At 42.0% G+C, this 24,624-nt stretch overlaps 1 protein-coding gene across 6 annotated transcripts in view; it reads right to left on the reverse strand.

The window, feature by feature from the left end:
• The window catches only part of GALNT1 (polypeptide N-acetylgalactosaminyltransferase 1), a 150,302-nt gene that overhangs the window by 99,919 nt on the left and 25,759 nt on the right, over nucleotides 1-24,624 (reverse strand). For 3 of the 6 annotated variants that reach the window (XM_089305805.1, XM_051851985.3, XM_051851986.3), the window contains exon 2: nucleotides 752-806. The exons of 2 other annotated variants lie outside the window; for them this stretch is intronic. The gene's annotated coding sequence lies outside the window, so the exon portion shown is untranslated. The remainder of the gene's footprint in view (nucleotides 1-751; nucleotides 807-24,624) is intronic. One more of the 6 variants, XM_089305804.1, reaches the window with a different exon arrangement.

A 24,624-nucleotide genomic window follows, 5' to 3' on the forward strand; every position in this document is an offset into this window, starting at 1 on the left:
AGCTCAACACTGAACCTGGCAATGCAGTCTTAGGAACAACCAACACAATCAGCATATCAAAACATCAGGGAATAACTATTAGCCTAAGTTAAAATCTGGATTCATATTTTAGCCCCAACCCTTATTAGTTATTTGACTTTAGTAGCAGTATTTGTGAAAACCTGAATCTCTATTCCTTTCAATGAGAAAGACACACCCACCTTCCACTAAATGAAGGCATGCACAACAAACTCCTAAATCATAATACACTCAGTAAATATTAAATAATATCTCTAGAGGCACTTTCTTAGATGCAACAAACAACTGGTAATCTTTTATACATGTACTTGATGCAGTGAGAATTGAAATGGTCATTTGAAATACTACAAAGAGAAACTCAAAAACAAACTTTGATCCCGCACCTTCAACACTGGCTCTGCAAATTATTTCCATATCACATGACAGGATTACTGTTAAGCTCAAGCAAGTTAAACCCTATATAATAAGTTATCTTATGATTTCTGATGCTGTTCTTCATTTAGTCTTTAAATTGGCCACCCAAATGAGAAGTGAATATATTAGTTAATCACTAGGGGGACTGTGCTTTATGTTTACATTTTCCAACTTACTAGGATTTAGTATGAGTCACTCCCTTGAATGAATATGAGGCATAAAGTCCAATTAATATAAGTTTTAAGTCTACAGAGTTGTAAGATCAAATCTCAAAGTAAAGCACAACCTTGAAGGCATTCACTCCCAACCATGAACTTACCCCACAGTGGTTTTTCAAATGAATTCATATCCCAAATCCATATGTCCCACATCTCCTGTTGAAAAATAAATTTCTTAAAATCAGTTTATTTCAGAATGACTCTATTCTACCCCCTTACTTCAGTGACTCTGTTCCACCTAAGACTCTGTTGCCACCTAAGTACAAAGACTATCTTATTCAGATACTTCCCCAATGCTAAGCACAGTATATCCCACAACAGGAGTTCAGTCAATGTCTATTACATGAATGAAGGAGTCAATGAGTACAGTATTACTGAAATCCAAAATGAAACTCAACTGAAATACTGTAAAATTATCTTTCCTACTCCTAGAATACTATGAAGGGGGCCAACACTGTGACAAAGTGGGTAAAGCTGCTGCCTGCAGAGCTAGCATCCCATATGCATGCAGGTTCGAATCCCGACTGTTCCACTTCCAATCCAGCTCTCTGCTATGGCCTGGGAAAGCAGTAGAAGACGGCCCAAGTCCTTGGGTCCCTGCACCCTTGTGGGAGACACGGAAGAAGCTCCTGGCTTCTGGCTTCAGACTGGTGCAGCTCCTGCTGTTGTGGCTGTTTGGGAAGTGAACCAGCAGATGGAAGACACCTCTCCCTCCCTCCCTCCCTCTCTTTCTCTCTGCCTCTGCCTTTCAAATAAATAAATCTTTTTTTTTTTTTTTTTTTAAGAATACTATGAGTATATTAACCTTCCAGGTCTAAATGTCAAAGGCACAGGACAACATTTGTGGCAGACATCATTTGTTCTTAATCCTACTCCCACATTTTTCACTGCATTAGACCCCAAACTGAATCTAAGTAATCACTTGCTACTAAGTTATCTACTCCTAAAAAATACAAGCCAACCATGGTCACTCAATTCCTCTTGCCAGTGGAACTGACAAATTTTGACCAATGGGACCCAATGGGAAGTCTACTGGGAACCATTCTGGAAAAGTTATATGCTCTCAGAGATACAGAAGGAGAAACTAGGCTTTTCCACTACTTTTGGAGACTGTACAACACACTTAAAATTGCTATAACCATCACACAGCGATGAGAAAAGCCATCTTCCACATGCTGAGGATGACAAGGACTCAGATGATCACAGAGCTAGACCAACCTTGAAATCTCCTATGTCCAAATTTCTCATATGAGAAGATAAAGTCCTCAATGATTAACTAGGAAGTCTACTATAGTCAAAAACATCCTGATACAGCACTCTACAAACTACAATCACCAATTTAGTTAGGTATGTGTCTCGTGAATAAAAAACAAAATACTGCAGCAATAAATCAGTAAAGGATCTATATTAAGAAGTCTACTTTTACAGGAAATTGTATAGAAGTAGAATTTCAATATAAATTTAATGGCTACAAACTAGAACTTGGGGTGCAACCAGTCCAAAGTATTACTGAATCTACCATAGAAACATCTATCTCTAATTCACTCAAACTTTGTCAAATATGTGCAAGACGTGATGCTAAATGGTCTGAGGCACATACACCACCGTCCCGGCCTCCAGAAAAAAAAAGTCCACCCCTATCCCAGCATTCGTACAATTTGGGGTGATAGGTAAGTTAAGTGCTATGGTTGAATAGAATTTATTCCCTCTGAAACTCAGGCTGAAATTTCTATTGCCTTTGTGGTGGTGTTGAAAGGTGGGGCTTGTAAGAGATAACAAAGTTGTTAGGAGGATTAATGCCTTTCTTGAGGGTTAATTATCATGGGATGAATTACTGAGAGGACAAGTTGTTATGAACCAAGGCTACCCCCTTGTGTTTTACCTCTTCTGCACATGCTCACTTGTCCTTCCGCCTTCTACCATGCTGCACAAGGCCCTCACCAGATGTAACTACCTAACTTTGGACTTCCCAGTCTCTAACGTTGTGAGCCAAAATAAACCGCTTTCAAGATTAACTAGCCTCAGGTATTCTGGCATAGCAAAAGAAAACAGACTAAGACAGTAAGCTTGTCTAAAATGTCACAATTTATAAAATGCCTTTATATATATATCTTTGCAAAAGGTGGAAGGAGTTGCAAGGGGCTACCATGTACCAAGCAGAAAAACTGTTAAGGAGAATCACTAAGGAAGTGGACTGAGTTAGGAAAAAGCAAAAGCAACAGGGTATTTCAGGTAGACAATCATAAAAGTGCAACTAATGTGTGGGGAACAGCAAACAGAATTGTGACATAGGGTTGAACGGGCATGTTCAAAATAGAAATCTTTGGGGACAGGTGCTATGGTACAGCAAGTGAAGCTGTTGCTTGAGATGCCCTCATCCCATACTGGAGTGCCTGGACTCGAGTCCCAGCTACTCTGCTTCCGATCCAGCTTGATCCAGCTTCCTGGCAATGCGCCTAGAAGTACTTGAGTCTCTACACCCACATGAAAGACCCAGATGGAATTCCTGGCTCCTGGCTTTAACTTAGCCCAGTTCAGTTCCAGTTGTTGCCAGCATTTGAGAGCAATAGCCAGAATGTGTCATTAATTTTTTTCCAAGTTTCATTTCTCTCTTAACAAACACCTAGTCATGTAGTACAATGTGTTGAGGTTTCAGAAAATATGAATCTTCTCCTCGCAGCCATGAACCTAGGCAACAGGAAATACACCACCATCATCAACAATGGAAAACCCCAGGCATCTCACGGAATAATTACTGAGAAGTAAAAAAATCCATCAGGAACTTCCTCCAGGTCAGGGAGCTACAATGTTTTCTAAGGTTTTGCTCTGTATTTTTGCCACAATACCAATCTTAGCCCTGAAGTTTCATTAATGATATCTTCTTCCCTCAAATACAATTCTCTCTTCTTTGCTATCTTTATGTGTTTAGTCTTTATTCTCCACCTCTAAGGGCCAGCTTCACTTCAATGGAACCATTAACCTGATCAAGTCCCTTTAATGTCCTAACTACCAACATAACTACCAATACCAGTCTCTTATCCAGACTCATTCTACTTGATGTTTCAGTCCTCTAAAATTATTTTTTAAATAGACAGGCTATAAATAAAACTTCTCTTTGTACCCAGGGTCATCCTTTTTTCCTCCACTTTTCTGACCACACTTCATAGTGTCCTTTATTGGTTCTTCCTAATCTGTCCTGGATAATCTCAGGCCCCTTTGACACTAACCTAACCATACTTCCTGTGGGAAATCCATCAAGTGCACAGCTTCACCTTCCATGTGCTACTGGCTCTGAAATCTTTGTTTTTCTGGGACTTTCTAGTTACAGCACAGGCTTCTCTACCATGGAAATTATGTTTTTCACACTTGAGCAGAAAATGTTATGAAATGTCTTAAGACAGCAGAATCATCCACAAGATAGCATCTCTACCTCACTGGTATTATTTATCCTTTCTTAATGTTTTACTTTGTATGTAGCATCAAATACTAATATAGACCAAAATATGTATTAATTATCTTTTAAGTACCAACAGTGCAAGGACTTATACATATATATGTATTTTTTTTAAAGATTTATCTATTTATTTGAAAGACAGATTTACAGAGCAGCAGAGGCAGAGGTAGAAAGAGAAAGGTCTTCATCCACTGGTTCACTCCCCAAATGGCCTCCATGGCTGGGGCTGGGCTGATCCAAAGTGAAGAGCCAGGAGTTTCTTCTGGAACTCCCACATGGAAGGAGGGGTCCAAGGACACTGGCCATCTTCCACTGCTTTCAAAGGCCATAGCAGAGAGCTGGAACAGAAGTGGAGCAGCCAGCACTAGAACTATAGGCAGCGGCTTTACCAGCTACACAAAGCACCGACCCGGGACTTATATTTTAACACTGCTACACTGCTCAGCACAAGGCAAAGAGCTCAGGAATTCTTTATTAAATGAAAATACCAGAAAACAACTCAATGTGATAAGGAAGAAATACATTTTAGGGCCAGCACTGTGGCAAAGCACATAAAGCTGCCGCCTGCAGTGTCAGCATCCCATATGGGCGCCAGTTCTAATTCTAGCTGCTCCTTTTCTGATTCAGCTCTCTGCCATGGCCTGGGAAAGCAGTACAAGATAGCCCAAGTCCTCGGCTCCTGTACGGGAGACCTGGAAGAAGCTCCTGGCTCCTGACTTCGGATCACCTCAGCTCTGGCTGCTGCAGCCATTTGGGGAGTGCAACATCAGATGGAAGACCTCTCTCTCCCTCTTTCTCTTTCATTCTGCCTGTACCTCTCTGTAACTCTGCCTTTAAAGTAAATAAACAAATCTTTTAAAAAAAAACTGGATGAAGAATGACACATATGGAATACAAAAAATGAAATGATAGAAATAAATCTCAATGCTTCAGTTACTAAATAAGATTTAAAAATGGGGTAGCCATTTGGCCTAATGGTTAAGATACCTACATCACCTACCAGAGTGCCTGGGTTCAAGTCTGAATTCCATTTCAAATTTCAGCTACCTGCTAATGTGCACACTAGGGGTCAATGGTAATGGTTTTAATTGGGTTCCTGCTACCCACGTGGCTTTTGTCCCCCAACTGTTACAGGCATTTGAAGAGTGAACCAGAAAATAAGAATCAATCTCTCTCATAAATAAATGTTTAAAAAATATTTATTTGGTGCCGGCACTGTGGCATAGCGGGTTAACACCCTGGCCTGAAACACCAGCGACCCATATGGCACCGGTTCAGCTGCTCCACTTCCAATCCAGCTCTCTGTTATGGCCTGGGAAAGCAGAAGATGGCCCAAGTCCTCGGGCCCCTGCACCCACGTGGGAGACCCAGAAGAAGCTCTTGGCTCCTGGCTTCAGATTGGTGTGGGTCCAGCCATTGCGGCCAATTGAGGAGTGAACCATTGGATGGAAGACTCTCTCTCTCTCTCTCTCTGTAACTTGACTTTCAAATAAATAAATAAATCTTTTAAAAAATAAATAAATATTTATGTATTTGAAAAGCAGAATTATGGAGTTGGCAGGACGGGTGGTGGTCTTCCATCCATTGGTTCCAAATGGCAGCAATGGAGCTGAGCCAGTCTGAAGCCAGGAGCCTGGAGCTTCTTCTGGGTCTCCCATATGGATGCACGGACCCAACGATTTGTACTATCTTCTACTGCTTTCCCATGCCACAGCAGAGAGCTGGATCGGAAGTAGAGTAGCCAGGAGTCAAACCGATGCAGCAGTGGCTTTACCTGCTAAAACAAAAATAAATCTTTTAAAAGTACTTTTAATTAAGATTACACAACTTTTAAATGTAACCAAAGACAAACTGTCACATTCGGATTTTTTTTTAAATAAAAGCTATATGATATTTATAACACGTACACCATAAACATAAGGATTCAGAAAATTTAAAACTGAAAACACAGTGGCTGAGGTTGTGGCACAGCAGGTTAAGCCGCTGCCTGTGATGATGGCATCCCGTTCAGTTTGTGTCCTCGCTGCTCGACTTCTGATCCAGATTCCTACTAATGGCATAGGAAGGAAAAGCAGCAGAAGATAGCCCAAGTGTTTGAGACCTTGCCACCCAACTGGAAGACCCGCATAAAACTCCTGGCTCTTGACTTCAGCCTGGCCCAGCACTGGCCATTGCTGCCATCTGGGGGAGTAAACCAGCAGATGGAAGATCTCTCTCTCTCTGAAGAAGATAAAATATCTCTAACTCTGATTTTCAAAATAAATAAATAAATCTTTTGATCTTTTTTTAAAAATGAAAACATAGAAGATTCACACATAAAACAGTGGAATAGTTTATACTATACTTAGAAATAACAATGATAATCTCTGGCCAAAATACAAAAACAACAATTTTAAGACACTGGAGCATTACTAAAAGGCAGAAACTGAGAAGAAGCCTACCCTTGAGAAGAGGAAATAAATACAAACTAGATGAGAGGAGCCTTTATGTACTTCTTGCCTGAAGGTAGATACCAGACTACATGGGAAGAGTGGCTAAAACTCAAGAAGGAAGTCACAATTACTGGTTTGAGGCATCAACAGAGCTGGCAGAGAAAGTAGAAATGAGAGGGGGTTATGGTTTAAGCAGAATTTGCTCTCCAAACTCATGCAGGACATTTAAATCCCAAAGTTTTATGTTTATAGTTAATAGATTAACACTAATGGTTGGTGGATGGGTTAGAGTAAAAGTTTCATCCAATTATGCTGTGTGAAGAGGGAGCCCTTAAGGCATTCGGATCTGGCTGAAGAGCCCATGAGAGTATTTTAGGCATGGAAAGCCAACACTCTGGCGCAAAAAAAAAATAAATAAATAAAAATAAAAATAAAATAAATGAAAGATCTCTGCAAATGAGATCCCAGTGGAAAGAACGGACCATCAAAGAAGGAGGTAACTTTCTCTGAAGGGAGGAGAGAACTTCCAATTTGACTATGACCTTGTCTAAATAAGATCAGAGTCAGCAAACTCAAAAGGCTTCCATAGCCTTGGCAACTCATGACTAGAGCCTAGGGTGATTACTGAGGCCATAAACAAGAGAGTCAATTTGTTAAGTCAACAACAAGAGTCACTGTGCACTTATTCCTCATGTAGGATCTCTGTCCTTAATGTGTCATTCAATGTGAATTAATGCTATAACTAGTACTCAAACAGTATTTTACACTTTATGTTTCTGTGTGGGTGAAAACTGTTGAAATCTTTACTCAATATATACTAAATTGATCTTCTGTATATAAAGATAATTGAAAATGAATCTTGATGTGAATGGAATGGGAAAGGGCGTGGGAGATGGGAGGGTTTTGAGTGAGAGGGAAGTTACGGGGTGGGGGAGGAGCCATTGTAATCCATAAGCTGTACTTTGGAAATTTATATTTATTAAATAAAAGTTAAAAAAAAAGTGACTGGATTGGATAGGATTGAGCTGTTAGGATGCAGCCCACGGTCAAACCATGATGGCATTATAAGGAGAAACCACACAGACAGTAGAGGAAGTTGCTCCTTTCTGTGTGTCTCTCTGCTTCCTGGGTTGTCTTGTACTCATTCCTCCTACATGTGCACTGCAACTGTCAGCTTCCATCTGACACCAGACAAATAGACCACCCCATCTCAGACTGTGAACCTCCAACCATGAGCCTAAATAAATCTCCTTTTTTGTAAGGAGCTTCTCTCAGACATTTTAAATAAGGGAAAGCTGATTAATACAGGGGGAAAATCCTAGAAAAATGGAATCTCAAAGTAAGTACAGAAATTCCATCGCAAACCTGAGCTGAACCCTGGGTTGTACAACACAGAACAAATTCCAGAGGCACCAAAGAAAAGAAACAGCTAGATGGCTGAAAGCACTGAACAAAAATATCAGCTGTTGTCCAACGCTGGAGAAAAAAACAGTTTGGAGCTTAAATCTAGTCAGTTAATTGCCTGCTAGAACAACAAAATATCAACTCCTCAGAAGAAAAACAGAATTGAAGGTCACGAAAACACATCATCCAAAATATCCAATATCCAATAAAAAAGAACCACAGAGAACATGTAGAACACAAAAATACAAAGTCTGAAATGGAAAATTCACTCGTTGTGTTTAATAGCAGGTAAGAGACAAAAGAATATTTGGCCAGTCAAGTTAAAGACAGATCAAAAGACACCATCCAATCTGAAGTTCTGAAAAGAAAGAAAAAAACATTTAATTTCAGAACCTCAATAAACTATGATACATCATAAAATTAAACATTTCTGCAATCAGAGTCTCCTAAGGAGAGCACAAAGAAAATGATAAAGTATGTGGGGAGCAACCCGGACTAGACTGAGTTACTGGAATTAAGACTTATTCTATGCATCTGCTCTCCCACAATATGGCGCTGGGAGAGAAGTAAACAGCTTCCGCACAGCTGCCTCCAGTTCAACCAATAAACTGTAGGACTTGCTCCTGATTGGAGAGCAGCGTACTCGGCGTGTGGGCAGCCGAGTTGGGATTGGCGGAGGAGGACTATAAAGGAGGAGAGAGACGGCATGCACCAGCAACATCTATGGGGAACATCTAAGGGAACATCTAGCTGAAGGAACACCCGTGCAGCCCCCGAGAAAGCCGGCCGGCGGTGTGCCGCTCCCTGCGGAAGTGGGGAATGTGGCCAGGGGGAACTGCCCTTCCACGGAGGTGGAAGGGATAGTAGCCAACCCGGGAAGAACCAGCAGCAAACCCGGGGAGGGCCGAGCAGACGAAAGAACAGCGCAGGGTCCTGTGTTGCTCCTCCACGAAGACGGGGAGCGACAAAGTATATGAAAATAAAATAGCTGAAAATGTCTAAAACTTAGGGGAAAACTTAAGATAAATACAAGTAGAGCGTATCATACTCAAATGGCTGAAAACTAAAAATATAGAGAGAACCTTGAAAGCAGTCAGAGGGGGAAAAGGCATACAATATTACAGAGGGGGAAATGGCTGACTTCTTATTATATGAAACAGAAGTTTAAGTAAAGAAACACTGAAACAACTTCTCTCTCACAGACCAGATGGAAACTCATGTCTATAAGAGGAAACGACACCAAAAATTATATAAATATATATGCCTATTTTTCTCTCTTAATTTCTTAAAAGGCATGACTGTTTAAAACAGAAATTATAACTTTGTAATATATAACTTATTAATATGAGTGTAATATATAACAAAATTAAGCAAAGGATGGAGGTGGGGCAAATGGAACTACACAGTTTTAAAGGACCTCCACATCATGTGAAGTCATACAATCTACCACCCATTCATAAATAAAAGAATTCCTGAGAAACTAGAAGTAGGACAGAATTTTGTTAATCTGACAAAGGACACATGTTATAAATCCAGAGTAAACAAAACTCTTACTGGTGAAGTGTTGGAAGCATTCTCTTTAAAGCTAGGACAATGACAAAGATAGAGGCCTTCTATCACTTCTTTCTCTCAACAGTTTACTAGAGAGCCTATCCAGCACAGTAAACAAGAAAAAGAAATACAAGACTTAAGAATAAGAAAGAAAGGGGCTGCCCTGTGGCATAGAGAGCCACCACCTGTGGTGCTGGCATCCCATATATGCCCTGGTATGAGTCTCCCTGCTTCATTTCCTATCCAGCTCCCTGCTAATGTGCCTGGGAAAGCAGCAAAGGTTGGTCTAAGTCTTTGGGCCCCGGCATCCACGTAGGGGACTGGAGGAAGCTCAGATCCAGCCCTTGTGGCCATCTGGGGAGTGAATCAGAGGATGGAAGACCTCTCTCTCTCTCTCTTTTCTGCCTCTGCCTGTAACTCTGCATTTCAAATAAATAAATGAATAAATCTTAAAAAAAAAAAAAAAAAAAAAGGAGGGGGCTGGTGCTACATAGAGTAGCAGATGGAACCCCCACCTGGGCGCTGGTTCGGGTCCTAGCTGCTCCACTTTGGATCCATCTCTCTGCTGTGACCTGGGAAAGTGGTGGAGGATCGCCCAGGTGCTTAGGTCCCTGCACCCACGTGGGAGACCCGAAAGAGGCTCCTGGCTCCTGGCTTTGGATTGGACCAGCTCCAGCTGTTGCAGCCATTTGGGGAGTGAACCAACAGATGGAAGATCTCTCTCTGCCTCTGTGTAACTCTGCCTTTCAAATAAGTAAATAAATCTTTTAAAAAAGAAAAAAGAAAATGCATAATTATGGAAAACCCAAGAAAATAAAGACAATTAGAGCTAATGACAACTTTTAGCAAGGACACTAAAGATCAATATAAAAAATAAAGTTCTTTTGTACCAGTAACAACTAGAAAATTGCTTAGAAAAAAAGACCTTTAAAAAATTAAGAGGTTGGGGCCAGCAATGTGGTGTAGCAAGTAGAGCCACCACCTGCAGTGCCAGCATCCCATATGAGCACCGGTTCAAGTGCTGATTGCTCCACTTCCCATCCAGCTCTGCTACAGCCTGGGAAAGCAGTAGAAGATGGCACAAGCCCTTGGGCCCTTTCACCCATGTGGGAGACCTGGAAAAAGTTCCTGGTTTTGAACTGGCCCAGCTCTGGCCATTGCGGCCAATTGGGCCCTGGCTCCTGGCTTCGGATTGGCTCAGGTCTGGTCGTTGAGGTCATCTGGTAAGTGAACCAGCGGATGGAGGACCTCCCTCTGTCTCTCTCTCTCTGTAACGGTCTTTCAAATAAATAAAATAAATCTTTAAAAAAACAAAAACAGCTACAAAATAAATAATCTTTAAAAGTGTCAGTAATATACTAAAAACTTCAACAAATCAAAACAAAAACTACCACACAAAATCTAAAATTCTCCAAGGGGGCCACTGTCATGGTGCAGCAGGGTAAGCCCAGGAGCGCCACTTCCCCAGCTCCCTGCTAATGTGCTGAGAAAGCAGCATAGGACGGCCCAAATACTAGGGTCCCTGCCACCCATGTGGGAGACCCAGCTGGAGTTCTAAGCTCCTGGATTAGGCTTGGCCCAACCCAGGTCGTGTGGAGAGTGAATCAGCAAAAGAAGGATCTTTTACTCTATCTCTCCTCTATCTTAAAAAAAAAAAAAAGTCCAAAAGGTATAAAGTGACAGCAAGGAACCAAAACTACCAATGAACATTAAAAAATATGTTCAGCCTCACTAGTATTCACAAAAATAAATTCTGCCTCATCAGACTGGCAAAAAAATGAAGGACTGGGACTGTTAACAAATAAAGAAATCGGATGCATGGTTGCAAATGTAATTTGGCACAGCCTATTTGGAGAGCAATCCAAAAAAATTCAGAACCAAACAAAGTCTGACCTTACCACTTAGTAAATTCCATTTCTAGGTACAAACCCTACAAAAACTTTTATACATAAATATAAGGAGATGTGACTGCAGCACTGTTTATAATGGCCAAAAAGGAACAATCAAAACCTATGTTAAAAGGAAAATGGATAAATGAGCTGTATAAAAGCATACTATGTCACAGTTTAAAAGATTCAACTAGAACTATGTGCATCAATATGAGTAAACAATGTTAAATGACAGAAAGAAAGCAAATTACCCATTGTGTGTTCCATTTATATACAATTTTAAAACCTGTTAGAAAAAGACACATTGCTGATGGATAGAAATACATTGTAAAGACAGAATACGCATGAGGCTAATACATCAAATTCATATTAGTGATTATTTCTGAAGAAGAAGAGCTTCAACTGCAGCAGAACTTGGGAGAAAAAAATCTAAATTGTGGCAGATAGCTAGTTGTTCACTCAATATCTATTCTCCTTTCTTACCCAATTCTTGCATTACTAAAAGTGGAAATTTATATCTCCTGGCCTGCCTTGTAGATTACAGTGGCCAATTAGATATAATCAGAAGTCACTGGGTGAGGCTATTAGAAAGATACTTAAAGGTACTGACTTCACTAGGAGATGGCCTCTTTTCCCCTTACCCCTTCCTTGACCCTGCTGCTTGGAATGTAAACACAACACATGAGATGCAAGGACCTTCTGTGCCACCATGAGTTAACTCTGAAAAGGAAAATCACAAGCTCAGGGTTGCAAAACGGAAAGATAAAAGCAGCTGGGTCCTTGATAACCACACAGCTGCCATATCCTGAGATTGGGGGGGGGGGGGGATCCTCTATCCTGTTTAGTGCACATTTCTATGAGACAAAGTGAAATGCAGGGATCTTTTAGATGCAGTCAAACCTAACTAACACAGCAGGAAGCAGGGCAAAATATTGAGATAAGATGTATGGGAGAGGTGGGACCATTACTTGTTCCTTATCTTTGCTAACTGCACTTTTCTATAGGATTTTAATTTTAATTTTTTTTTAAGAAAGGCAGAGAAACAGCAAACCATTGGTTCACTCTCTAAATGACGACAGTTGGGCCTGCACCCAGCTGAAGCCAGGAGCCTGGAACTCAATCCGGGTTTACCATAGTAACAGGGACCTAACTGCTTGAACCGTCACCTGCTGTCCCCCAGAATGCACATCAGGGAGCTGAAATCATCAAGAATAAAACTGGGACATGAACCCAGGCATTCTGACATGGGATGTGGGTGTCCCAAGTGGCATCTTAACAGCTACACCAAAGACTGCCCTGGTTTTAAATTTTTTATTAAAAAAACAAAACAGGGGCCGGTGCTGTGGAACAGTGGGTTAAAGCCCTGGCCTGAAGCACTGGCATCCCATATGGGCACCAGTTCTAGTCCCGGCTGCTCCTCTTCCGATCCAGCTCTCTGCTATGGTCTGGGATAGCAGTAGAATATGGCCCAAGTTCTTGGGCCCCTGCAGCCACATGGGAGACCAGGAGGAGGCTCCTGGCTCCTGGCTTCGGATTGGCCCAGCCCCAGCCATTGCAGCTATCTGGGGAGTGAACCAGCTGATGGAAGACCTCTCTCTCTGTTTCTACCTCTCTCTGTTAACTGTTTCAAATAAATAAAATAAATCTAAAAAAATAATAATACATAACAAAACAAAACAAAACACACCAGACTGGGGACAAGACATAGCAGGTAAAGTCGCCACATTTGGTGCCAGCATCCCATATGGGTGCTGTTTCCATTTCTGGCTGCTCCACTTTCCATCCAGCTCTCTGCTATGGCATGAGAAAGCAGTTCAAGATGGCCTACGTCCTTGGGGCCCCTGTTTGAGAGACCTGGAAGAAGCTCCTGGCTCCTGGCTTCGGACTGGCCCAGCTCCAGCCATTGCAGCCATCTGGGGAGTGAACCAGCGATGGAAGGCCTCTCTTTCTCTGTCTCTACCTCTAACTCTGCCTTTCAAATAAATAAATAAATCTTTAAAAAAAATTACTTCTTGGCTGGCGCCGCGGCTCACTAGGCTAATCCTCCTCCTAGTGGCGCCAGCACACCGGGTTCTAGTCCCGGTCGGGGCGCCAGATTCTGTCCCAGTTGCCTCTCTTCCAGGCCAGCTCTCTGCTGTGGCCAGGGAGTGCAGTGGAGGATGGCCCAAGTCCTTGGGCCCTGCACCCCATGGGAGACCAGGAGAAGTACCTGGCTCCTGCCATCGGATCAGTGCAGTGCGCCAGCCGCAGCTCACCAGCCGCGGCGGCCATTGGAGGGTGAACCAATGGCAAAAGGAAGACCTTTCTCTCTGTCTCTCTCTCTCACTGTCCACTCTGCCTGTCCAAAAAAAAAAAAAAAAAATTCTCAGATTTTAAAAAGATTCTCCATGTTACCCACCATCAACTGTTGGCCCACAGATCTAGTTAAAATGCAAAATAACATGCATATTCTCTATGAGGTGGCCAATCACAGTGGATAACAAATTCAACAGCAATTTGCCAATCACATTTGAAAGCACAGTTACTATACTGTTGTCACAAGTACTGCCACTGCCAGACTGGATACAAACAAGATTATAAGATGCTAGTCTCTCAAAGTAGGGCAAGGAATAAGAAAAACCAAAGATAATTTTTCATAATCATAAAGGATTGAGAACTACTTCCTTAAAACAACCTCTGATACCATTTGGATATTAACTAACCTTTGAGGATCTAAAAAGTTTTCTAATTTTCTCAACAGATAAGTGAAAACAGAAATTTAGGGTAGGGGGGATAGATTTTAGATTTTGGCCCAAGATAATAATCTAAAACATTTAGTTACCATGGAAAAAAAATAATACTAAAAGATTGTTTTATTTATTAGCATGCTATTCTACAGTATTCTAGCTACTCATGAATCAACCTCATAGATTTATCACAAGTATTACATACTGCAAAACAAACAGACCCTTCATTTTCTTTCCTTTGCCAGTCAGCAGTTTGTTTACATAGGTTTTTGTTTTGTTGCTTTTCCTCATTTGGTTTCTTCTTTATTTAACTTCCTCCTCAATGACATTATCTTTCTTAGTTTACAACTGGTTTTTTGTTTGTTTGTTTTTGTTTTCTTTTTTTGACAGGTAGAGTGGACAGTGAGAGAGTGAGAGAAGGAGAGAGAGAGAGAGAGAGAGAGAGAGAGAGAGAGAGAGAGAGAAAGGTCTTCTTTTACTGTTGGTTCATCCTCCAATGGCCTCTGCAGCCGGCGCACCGAACTGATCCAAAGCCCGGAGCCAGGTGCTTCTCCTGGTCTCCCATGTGGGTGCAGGGCCCAAGCACCTGGGCCATCCTCCACTGCACTCCCAGGCCACAGCAGAGAGCTGACCTGGAAGAGGAGCAACCGGGACAGAATCCGGCGCCCCGACCAGGACTAGAACCCAGTGTGCCAGCACTGCAAGGTGGAGGATTAGCCTAGTGAGCCGCGGCGCCAGCCAGTTTACAATTGTTAATAGTAGGTCCACATTCTCTCCTTCTGATTTTTCTGTGAACAGCTATTCTCTGCTCACTCCCTCAATATGATCTTCCCTGCAGTCTCAGGCTGCTTCTGCCTTGATAATGAATAAATCCATTTTAGGTTATGACATTTCAAGTGCCTTTTCTTGAGATTTTTTTTTCAGTTCTTTGGGTGCAGACTCCTTGTTTTTTGTTCTCAAAACAACCACAACAAACCCAGTACAATTAAGTTGTTATTTACCTAACAACTTCACAGAAAATGAGCAAGTGAACCACTGAAAAAAGTCTCTGAAATAATTCTTCTATTTAATTCATATCAATAACTCAAAATATTTATGTTTTTTTAAAGATTCCATCTAATTTTCAAAATTGTATTCTACTTAAAAGCTCAAAACACTTGGAAATACAATGAATAGTTGCACATGTTTGTCTTTATTACCAATAAAAATGCTGACTAAAAGATAAATTTTTTGCAGATATTTCTTCACTTGAGCTTTGGAGAAAATAAGAATTGAGTTCATCCATGAGCAGTCTTTTCCAAACACAAATACTATGTTATAGCCTACCCTCACAAGCTTACTTCTTACAATGACAGATTCAGGAAGAATAACTACAAATTTTTTCAATGATATATTTAAACATAATCAAAGAGCATATATTTTTTGATAAATATAAAATAATTCTACAGCTTTGTAAGGCAACAGTTCTGCACATAATGCTATCTCACTGCACAAGAAAGATCAACTAGGGCCCAGTGTTGTGACACAGTGGGTAAAGCCACCGCCTGCAGCACCAGCATCCCATATGGGTGACAGTTCTAGTCCTGGCTGCTCCACTTTCAATCCAGCTCTCTGCTATGGCCTGGGATAGCAGTAGAAGATGGGCCAAGTCCTCGGGCCCCTGCACCTGCATGTGAGACCTGGAAGAAGCTCCTGGCCTTGAATTGGCCCAGCTCTGGCGGTTGCGGCCAACTGGGTAGTGAACTACTGAATGGAAGACCTCTTTCTCTGACTCACTCTCTCTGTGTAACTCTGCCTTTCAAATAAATAAATAAATCTTTTAAAAATAGTAATTCACGGCCGGCGCCGCGGCTCACGAGGCTAATCCTCCGCCTAGTGGCACCAGCACACCGGGTTCTAGTCCCCGTCGGGGCGCCGGATTCTGTCCCGGTTGCCCCTCTTCCAGGCCAGCTCTCTGCTGTGGCCAGGAAGTGCAGTGGAGGATGGCCCAAGTCCTTGGGCCCTGCACCCCATGGGAGACCAGGAGAAGTACCTGGCTCCTGCCATTGGATCAGCGCGGTGCGCCGGTCGCAGCGCGCCGGCCGCAGCGGCCATTGGAGGGTGAACCAACAGCAAAGGAAAACCTTTCTCTCTGTCTCTCTCTCTCACTGTCCACTCTGCCTGTCTAAATAAATAAATAAATAAAATAAAAAAATTTAAAAAAAAACAGTAATTCACAAACTTTAGTGTCAGAGAGCAAGGACTGACAAACTACTATTTTTGTAAGTAAAATTCTAGGGAAGGGGGGGTATTGGTGGTGAAGGGGTTAAGCCACAAACAGCAATGCAACAGTTCCAGTCCTGGCAGCTCCACTTCCAATCCAGCTCCCTGCTAATGTGACTGGGAAAGCAAAAGAAGATGCCCCATGTATTTGGGCCCCTGCCACCCACGTGGGCAACCTGGATAGAGTTCCAGGCTCCTAGCTTCAGCCTGGCCCAACTCTGGGAGTTGAGGACATTTGGGGAATGAACTAGCAGACAGAAGATCTCTCTCTCTGCACTAATCTGCCTTTTGAATAAAATAAATAAATCTTTAAAAACAAAACAAAACCAACTTGAGCAGTGGAACTGTTTTGTAGCAGGTAAAGGTGCTGCTTGGGATGCCTGTATCCCATACAGGAGCGTCCTGCCTCACCTTTAAATCCCACCCAGCTTCCTGCTAATGTACTTGAGAAACAGCAGGTAATGGCTTAGGGACTCAGTCACTACCATCCACATAGGAGACCTGGATGACTTCTTGGCTCCCAGCTTCGGTCCAGTGCTGGCTCTATGGGCAACTAGGGAATGAATCAGCAAATAGAAGATTCTCTCTCTCTGCTTTTCAAATAAATAAACATTTAAAAGAAAAGGAAAAAAAGCTGAGACAAACAACCCCTCCCAATTTGAGACACATTTTTTTACTTCTTAAAATTTTATCACTTTTATTTTTTTCACCTTTTCCTAGTTTACCCCCGGACATTTTTCAGGGAGACTCAGCTTTAAGAGGTCTCAGGATTTCTACTCTCTTCAGTATCTTATGGTCACCAGCATAACCCAAAGCTCTGGGTTCCAGGGTTCTACAGACACTGGAACTCCCAGCACAGCAAAAAGTATCACTACTAGCATCCCTCCCTGGAATGTCCTTATTTACATGTCAGCTCAATTACCAACTGCAAACATATTTTAGGGGCTGGTGCTGTGGCACAGCAGGTTAAAGCCCCAGTCTGCAGTGCTAACATCCCACATGGACGCTGGTTCTAGTCCTGGCTGCTTCACTTCCAATCCAGCTCACTGGTATGGCCTCGGAAAGCAGCAGAAGATGGCCCAAGCCCTTGGGCCCCTGCACCCGCATGGGAGACCTGAAAGAGGCTCCTGGCTCCCAGCTTCAGATTGGCACAGCTCTGGCCATAGCAGCCATTTGGGGAGTGAACCAGCAGATGGAAGACCTTTCTCTCTCTCTGCGTCTGCCTCTCTGTAACTCTGCCTTTCAAATAAATAAATAAATCTTTAATATATATATATATATTTTGAATATTCAAATCCAGTATTTTAAAATGTCCATAATACATGGTTTAAAAGCATCAAAAGCTTCGAATACTCTGCTAAGTCTTTTACTCCAAAAGAAATCTAACTTCATTACTTAAAGCCAAAGGAAAGTTGATTCATCCAATTAACATAGGTACCAGACACTATTCCATATTCCAGGTACTTAGCACAAAATCAGCAAACCAAAGATTAGTACTTTCAAAGTGCCTGTGTGGGAGAGGAACACACAGCAAACAATAAACATAGGTAAACTGGATTATACACACATTGGAAAGATGCAACTGAGCGGTCAAGCAAGAAGGGTCAGCAGTGCCCGGCAAGCTTTTTTTTTTTTTTTTTTTAAGATTTAGAGAAGAGAGAGAAGGAGAGGCAGAGGCAGAGAGAGAGACAGAGAGAGAGAGATGTCTTCCATCCACTGATTCACTCCTCAGATGGCCTAAAAGGCCGGAGCTGTGCCGATCCGAAGCCAGGAGCCAGGAGCCTCTTCCGGGTCTCCCACACGGGTGCAGGGGCCCAAGGACTTGGACAATCTTCCACTGCTTTCCCAGACCACAGCAGAAAGCTGGATTAGAAGTAGAGCAGCCGGAACTTGAACCGGTGCCCACAAGGCATGCTGGTACTGCAGACGGCGGCCATACCCACTCCGTCACAGCAGCGGCTTTTTTTTTTTAGGACTTTAATTATTTATTTATTTGAGAGGTAGAGTTACAGACAGTGAGAAGGAGAGACAAAGAGAAGGATCTTCCATCCGCTGGTTCACTCCCCAAATGGCTGCAATGGGCGGAACTGAGCCAATCTGAAGCCAGGAGCCAGGAGCTTCTTCTGAATCTCCCATGAGGGTGCAGGGGCCCAAGTGCTTAGGCCATCTTCTAATGCTTTCCCAAGCCACAGCAAAGAGATGGATCAGAACAGGAGGAGCCAGGACTAGAATGAGTGCTCATATGGGATGCAGGCGCCGCAGGCAGAAGATTAATCTCCTGCATCACAGGGCCTCCCTGTGTCCTACAGTCTTACAAAAGGCAACTACTGCTAAGATACTTTTTACTCCCAATAACATACTGCCAACATACCGCCAATTAATTTTTCTTAAACATAAAATTTTCAGACACGATAGGGGCAGGCATTTGATGTAATAGCTAAGCTACCATTGGGATGCCTGCATCCCCTAATCAGAGTGCCTGGTACAAATTCTGGCTCTGCTTCCATTCCAGCTTCTGTTAATTTACAACCTGGCAGGTAACAGGTGATAGCTCAAGTATTTGAGTCTCTGTCATCCACATGCACCCAGATTTGAGTTCCTGCCTTCTGGCTCTGGCCTGGCTCAAACCTGACTAACCATTTAGGGAATGAGAAATGGTGAGATTTCACTCTGTGTCTCTCTCTCAACCTATCTGCCTTTCAAAAAAAATAAATAAAAATTTTGAAAATATATAAGCAGAGACAGCATTGTAGTGCAGCAGGTTAAGCTGCCCCTTGAGAAGAAGCCAGCATCCCGTATCAGAGCACAGGTTTGAGGCCTGGCTGCTGTGCTCCAGATACAGCTCTTTGCTAATGCACAAAAGCAAACAGCGAGAGATGGTCCACACCCACGTATGACACCAGCATGGAGTTCCAGGCTCCTGGCCATTTGGGAAATGAATCAGCAGATGGAAGCGCTCTCTCTCTCTTGTCACTCTTTCAAATAAATAAGCCTCTTTTTAAAAACAAAAAACTTAAAACACAATTCAAAAAATGAAATAATTAAATTTTTCAATAAACACAATGGAATCAATGGTTAATGGTTAAAATTATCTTTTATATTTCTAAAGATAATTAAATTTAATTGGTATCATTATTAGGCTGTTCTTTTCAAAGTTAAAGCTAACCAAGAACACAACTTATCCAATTATATCTCATTCTATGAGTTATAGAGATATACTCTATTTATAGATCTTTTAAAACTAGTTTCTTCTCATTTCATAAGGATCACATATGAAGCTGTGCTATTAGGTCATACCTTAAAATATTTAAGTCCAAACCCAGGACAGATTTTTTTTGCCTTTTAACTATTTTCATTGTTTTTCTTTTTCTCTCAGTTTCTCTCTCTTCAAAAAGAGACAATAAAACTAGAGTTCATATTTCATATAAACACTGTCAGAACCAGCGCTGTGGCACAGCGGGTAAAGCCGCCACCTGCAGTGCCAGCACCCCATAAAGGTGCCAGTTCAATACCCAAACACTTCACTTCCGATCGAGCTCTCTGCTGTGGCCTGGGAAAGCAGTAGAAGATGGCACAAGTGCTTAGGCCCCTGCACCCGGCATGGGAGACTCAGAAGAAGCTCCTGGCTCCTGGCTTTGGATTGGTGCTCATATGGGATGCCAGCACTGCAGGTGGTGGTTTAACCTGCTACACCACAGCACCGTCATAGGGATAGCTCTCAAGGACATGGGCCATCTTCCACTGCTTTCCCTGGCACATTAGCAGGGAGTGAGATTGGAAGTGAAGCAGCCTGGACTTGAATCTGTGCCCATGTGAGATGCTGGTACCTCAGGTCACGGCTTTACTTGCTACAAGCTCAAAACATGGATTTTTTTAAACTATGGATTTTGGATTTTATCGTTTGATCAGTAGTTCTGAATTTCATTTCCCATCTAGCTCCCAACTAATGCACGTCTGGGAGGCAGCAGATGATGTCTGAAGTACTTGGTTCTCTGCCACCCACATGGAAGACACAGGAAGTTATGGGCTCCTGCTACAGCCTGGAGCCTGCTTACAGGCATTTGGGGAGTAAACCAACTGATGGAAGGTCTCTGGCTCTGCCTTTCAAATAAACTTGAAACCTCCAAGAAATTTATTTTGTAAGTTAGATGTACGTTTACTATATTAAGATTACCTAGCAATTTAAAAATCATTTAATAATAGTAAACCCATTACATGTTAATATACATACATTTTAATGAAAAATATTGCATTTGAAAACAAAAAATTAGTGAGTTGGCATTATTTACATTTGTGAAAATCTCATTACTGTCTGGCCTCTCCTAGCTTGATGATGATTCTTTTGAATTCAGTCTGTTGATACCATATGTAATATATCCTCAGGAACTCATCTGTATACTTATGAGAGAATGAGAATAAAAAGACAAATATGTTATAGTACAAAAAGCGTTGACCCTGCAGCTCCCTGGAAATCATCTACATTTTAAGGATTGTTGTTATTGGTGAACAATTTGCAAACTATTTAATAACAGGAATACATTTTTAAAAAGATTTATTTATTTGAAAGAGTTACAGAGAGGCAGAGAGGTCTTTCATCCACTGATTTACTCCCCAGATGGCCGCAACAGCCAGAGCTGGGCTGATCTGAAGCCAGGAGCCAGGAGCCTCCTCCAGTTTCCCACACAGGTGGCAGGGGCCCAAGGACTTGGGCCATCCTCTACTGTTCCCAGGCCATAGCAGAGACCTGGATCAGAAGTGGAGCAGCCAGGACTCAAACTGGCACCCTTATGGGATGCTGGCACTGCAGACGGCGACTTTACCTGCTATGTCACATCACCGGCCCTGGAATACATTTTTAAGAAAGATTTTCAAATCTTCTACTAGGCTCCAGAGTATAGAACAGATGAAGGTGGAGCAGTTTAGGTTAAAAGTTCATAATGTTTTTTTGGGGGGTAGGGAGGTGGGAAGAGGTCCCTGAAGCCATGCTTTTCCCTTTCTTACTCATTTCTTGGTTAAGCTACTAGTTGGCCAGGGGATCGATAGAGACCTCTGGAATGGTAATGGTGTATGACAGTATGATGCAGATGAGCGTGCTGTGGGGATATTCCATTCTGTACCATAGTTTAAAGACTTTTTAATATATCTTACTACATTAACTTCTTTTTTTAATTTGAGAGGAGGAGAGTACTCATTCCCATACACTGGTTCACTCCCCAAATTACAACCAGGAAGCTGGGAGCACAATCCACGTCGCCCACTTGAGTGGAAGGAACCCAAGTACTTAAATCATTATCACTGCCTCCCAGGTCTGTGTTAGCAGAGTCAGAAGCCATAGTCAGGAACTGAATCCAGGCACTCCATTAGGAGTGCCCCACCTTTAACTGTTGAAGTGTTGAAATATAAATATTAATGTTTTGGGGGCCAGTGCTGTGATGTAGCAGGTAAACCACTGCCTGCAGTCTGGCATCCCATATGGGCACCAGTTTGAGTCCCTGCTGCTCCACTTCTGATCTAGCTCTCTGCTATGGCCTGGGAAAGTAGTGGAAGATGGCCCAAGTCCTTGGGCTCCTGCTTCTGCGTGGGAGACCCAGAGGAGGCTCCTGGCTCTCGGCTTTGGATTGGCACAGCTCCTACTGTTGTGGCTATTTGGGGAATGAACTGGGGGCTGGAAGGCCTCTCTCTCTCTCTGCCTTTCAAATAAATAAATTAATTAATTAATTAATCTTTTAAAAAAAGCCACCAGCCCTTAGATTTTTTTATGTTAGAGGAATCTCTATTATATACAGTAGTTGTTTACATTACAAACTCTTTTAACTTCATCATGTTCTTAATTTTCACGTTATAAAGTTTATTTATTCATATTTTTCTACTGCTTCTCTTTACTGGCTATCCAGTGTATTATGCAATGCTAGAAGACAAGGTCTAATTTGCATCACAGTGTCTATGAGTTAAAATACCGTACAAAATTAGGTATGCTAACAAAACAAGGTATGAAAATACCCCCCTCAAGTAACTACTAGGCAGTCAACCTTCAAGCTTTAGAGCGATTTAAACATGAATCATGCTTAATGCTAGCTGCTTCCATTCATTTCTATCAGCAGTCATAATTAAATTTACCTAAGTTTAAAGTGGTTTTGCAAAAACAACACAAAAAATCTGATTACTGGCTAATAAAAGTAATTAGCTTAATTAAAAAAAAAAAACTGAGGCAGGCACTTGGCATAAAAGATAACCACTTGGGATGCCTGATTCCATATCTGAATGCCTGGCTTCAAGTTTCCAGAGTCCCCCCCTCAGTTCAGATTCCAGCTTCCTCCTAATGTGCATCCTAGGAGACAGCAGGGATGGGTCAAGGAGTTGGGTACCTTCTAGCCAGTGGAGACCTGGATTGAGTTCAGCCTGGCCCAAACCCAGCCCTGGCAGGCTTTTGGGCAGTGAACCAGTAGATGGGAGTGTTCTCTCCTTCTCTGTCTCTCAACTAAACAAAAAACAAAACAAAAACCACACAACCACACACACACACACACACACACACACACAAACTTGTAGTAACAGGAATGCATATACTAGGTTTTCAAACAAACATGCTAGCTAATCTCCCACGCATCCTGTGAGCACAGCAATAAGCTCTCCCTTTACTTGCACAGGTACCAGTCTCAGCTGTAAAGTGCTCATTACCTACTTCATAGAATACAGAGGCTTTTGGCTTTTCTTCATCCTCCTTCCCGTGAGTCTTTCAAGAGCTCTCAATTTATGGAAAAAATAAATAAATTTAAGCCAAAGCAATAAATTTTACAGGGGGACAGCAACTAGAGGAAAGATATATTTTTAAAGGCAGAGTCACAGAGCAAGAGGGAGAGACAGATCCTCCACCCACGGTTCATTCACCAAATGGCCACACAGCCAAGTCTGGGCCCAGGTGAAGCCAGAAACTCCATCCATCTCTCTCACATGAGTGGCAGGGCCCTATTTGGGCTACTTTCTACTGCTTTCCAGGCACATTAGCAGGAAGCTGAATCAGAAGTGAAGCAGACAGGGCTACAACCGGTGCTCCAATATGGGATGCTGGTGCGGCAAGTGGCAGATTAACCCACTGTGCCACAACACTGGCCCCAAAAAAAGATTTTTTAAAAACAAACAAAACTAGTTTAAGGAGAATTGGGAAATAATTCAGAATCAAATTAGTTAGGATTATTTACTTCAGCTGCCAATGTCATTATTTTTGCAGTGACTGCAAAAAACTAAAAGTAATTTTAAATTGCACAGCCTAAATAGGCATAGACATTCAAAGGTGGCAAGAAAATTAAAACCTTCAGAAACACACATATTTTTAATATTTTGCTCCCACTATACAGTAATAATTTATCAACATGTTATGCATCCTCGTATGTAAGAGGGTCTTGAGCTAAATGAACTCAAAAATTTACTTGCAGACTGGAAGGCTTTATGGGCCTCTGACATGTGTAATCACATAGGACCCCAAACTTAAAAAGGTCCTGCATTCTGCTAATTCTCTGCTTTCACTGTCTTAAACAGTTTTTGAATAAGAGACCTCATCTTTTAATTTTCCCCTGGACTCAAAAATTATGTAGCTAGTCCTATTCCTGGAAAGTTGAACACTATGATTCCATAGAAGTATACCTACATGGTTCCAGGCATAACGAAGACTCAAAAAAGAAACTGAAGTGACCTAGGTTCCATTAGTTTCAGAATAATGACTATCAGAACTCTCTCCTACCCCTATTAAAAAGAATCAAATGTATACTGAAAACAAACCAGATTAGAAGGAATAATTTCATTTTAAATATAAAAAATACTATTTGGGATGTCAGTATTATAACATGTTCAATACAGACAGAAAGAGAACCTTACAGGATTAATATTAAGCAAAGAATGGCAGTTGTTTATAATCAATATGCAAAAAAATGCTTGCTTCACTTTGGGGCCAAGAGCGTTGTGGCACAGCGGGTATAACCGCCGCCTGCAGTGCCAGAATCCCATATGGGCACTGGTTCTAGTCCCGGCTGCTCCTCTTCTGATCCAGCTCTCTGCTATGGTTTGGGAAAGCAGTAGAAGATGGCCCAAGTCCTTGAGCCCCTGCACCCATGTGGGAGACCCAGAGGAAGCTCCTGGCTTTGGATCAGCTAGGTCCAGCCACTTGGGGAGTGAACCAACAGATGGAATCAATCTCTCTCTCTCTGCCTGTCTGTAATTCTTTCAAATAAATACATCTTTAAAAAAAAAACTTCACTTTGT

The sequence above is a fragment of the Oryctolagus cuniculus genome, chromosome 10 (genome assembly GCF_051225735.1).
Source record: "Oryctolagus cuniculus isolate XC-2025 breed Fujian yellow rabbit chromosome 10, ASM5122573v1, whole genome shotgun sequence".
Classification (NCBI taxonomy): domain Eukaryota; kingdom Metazoa; phylum Chordata; class Mammalia; order Lagomorpha; family Leporidae; genus Oryctolagus; species Oryctolagus cuniculus.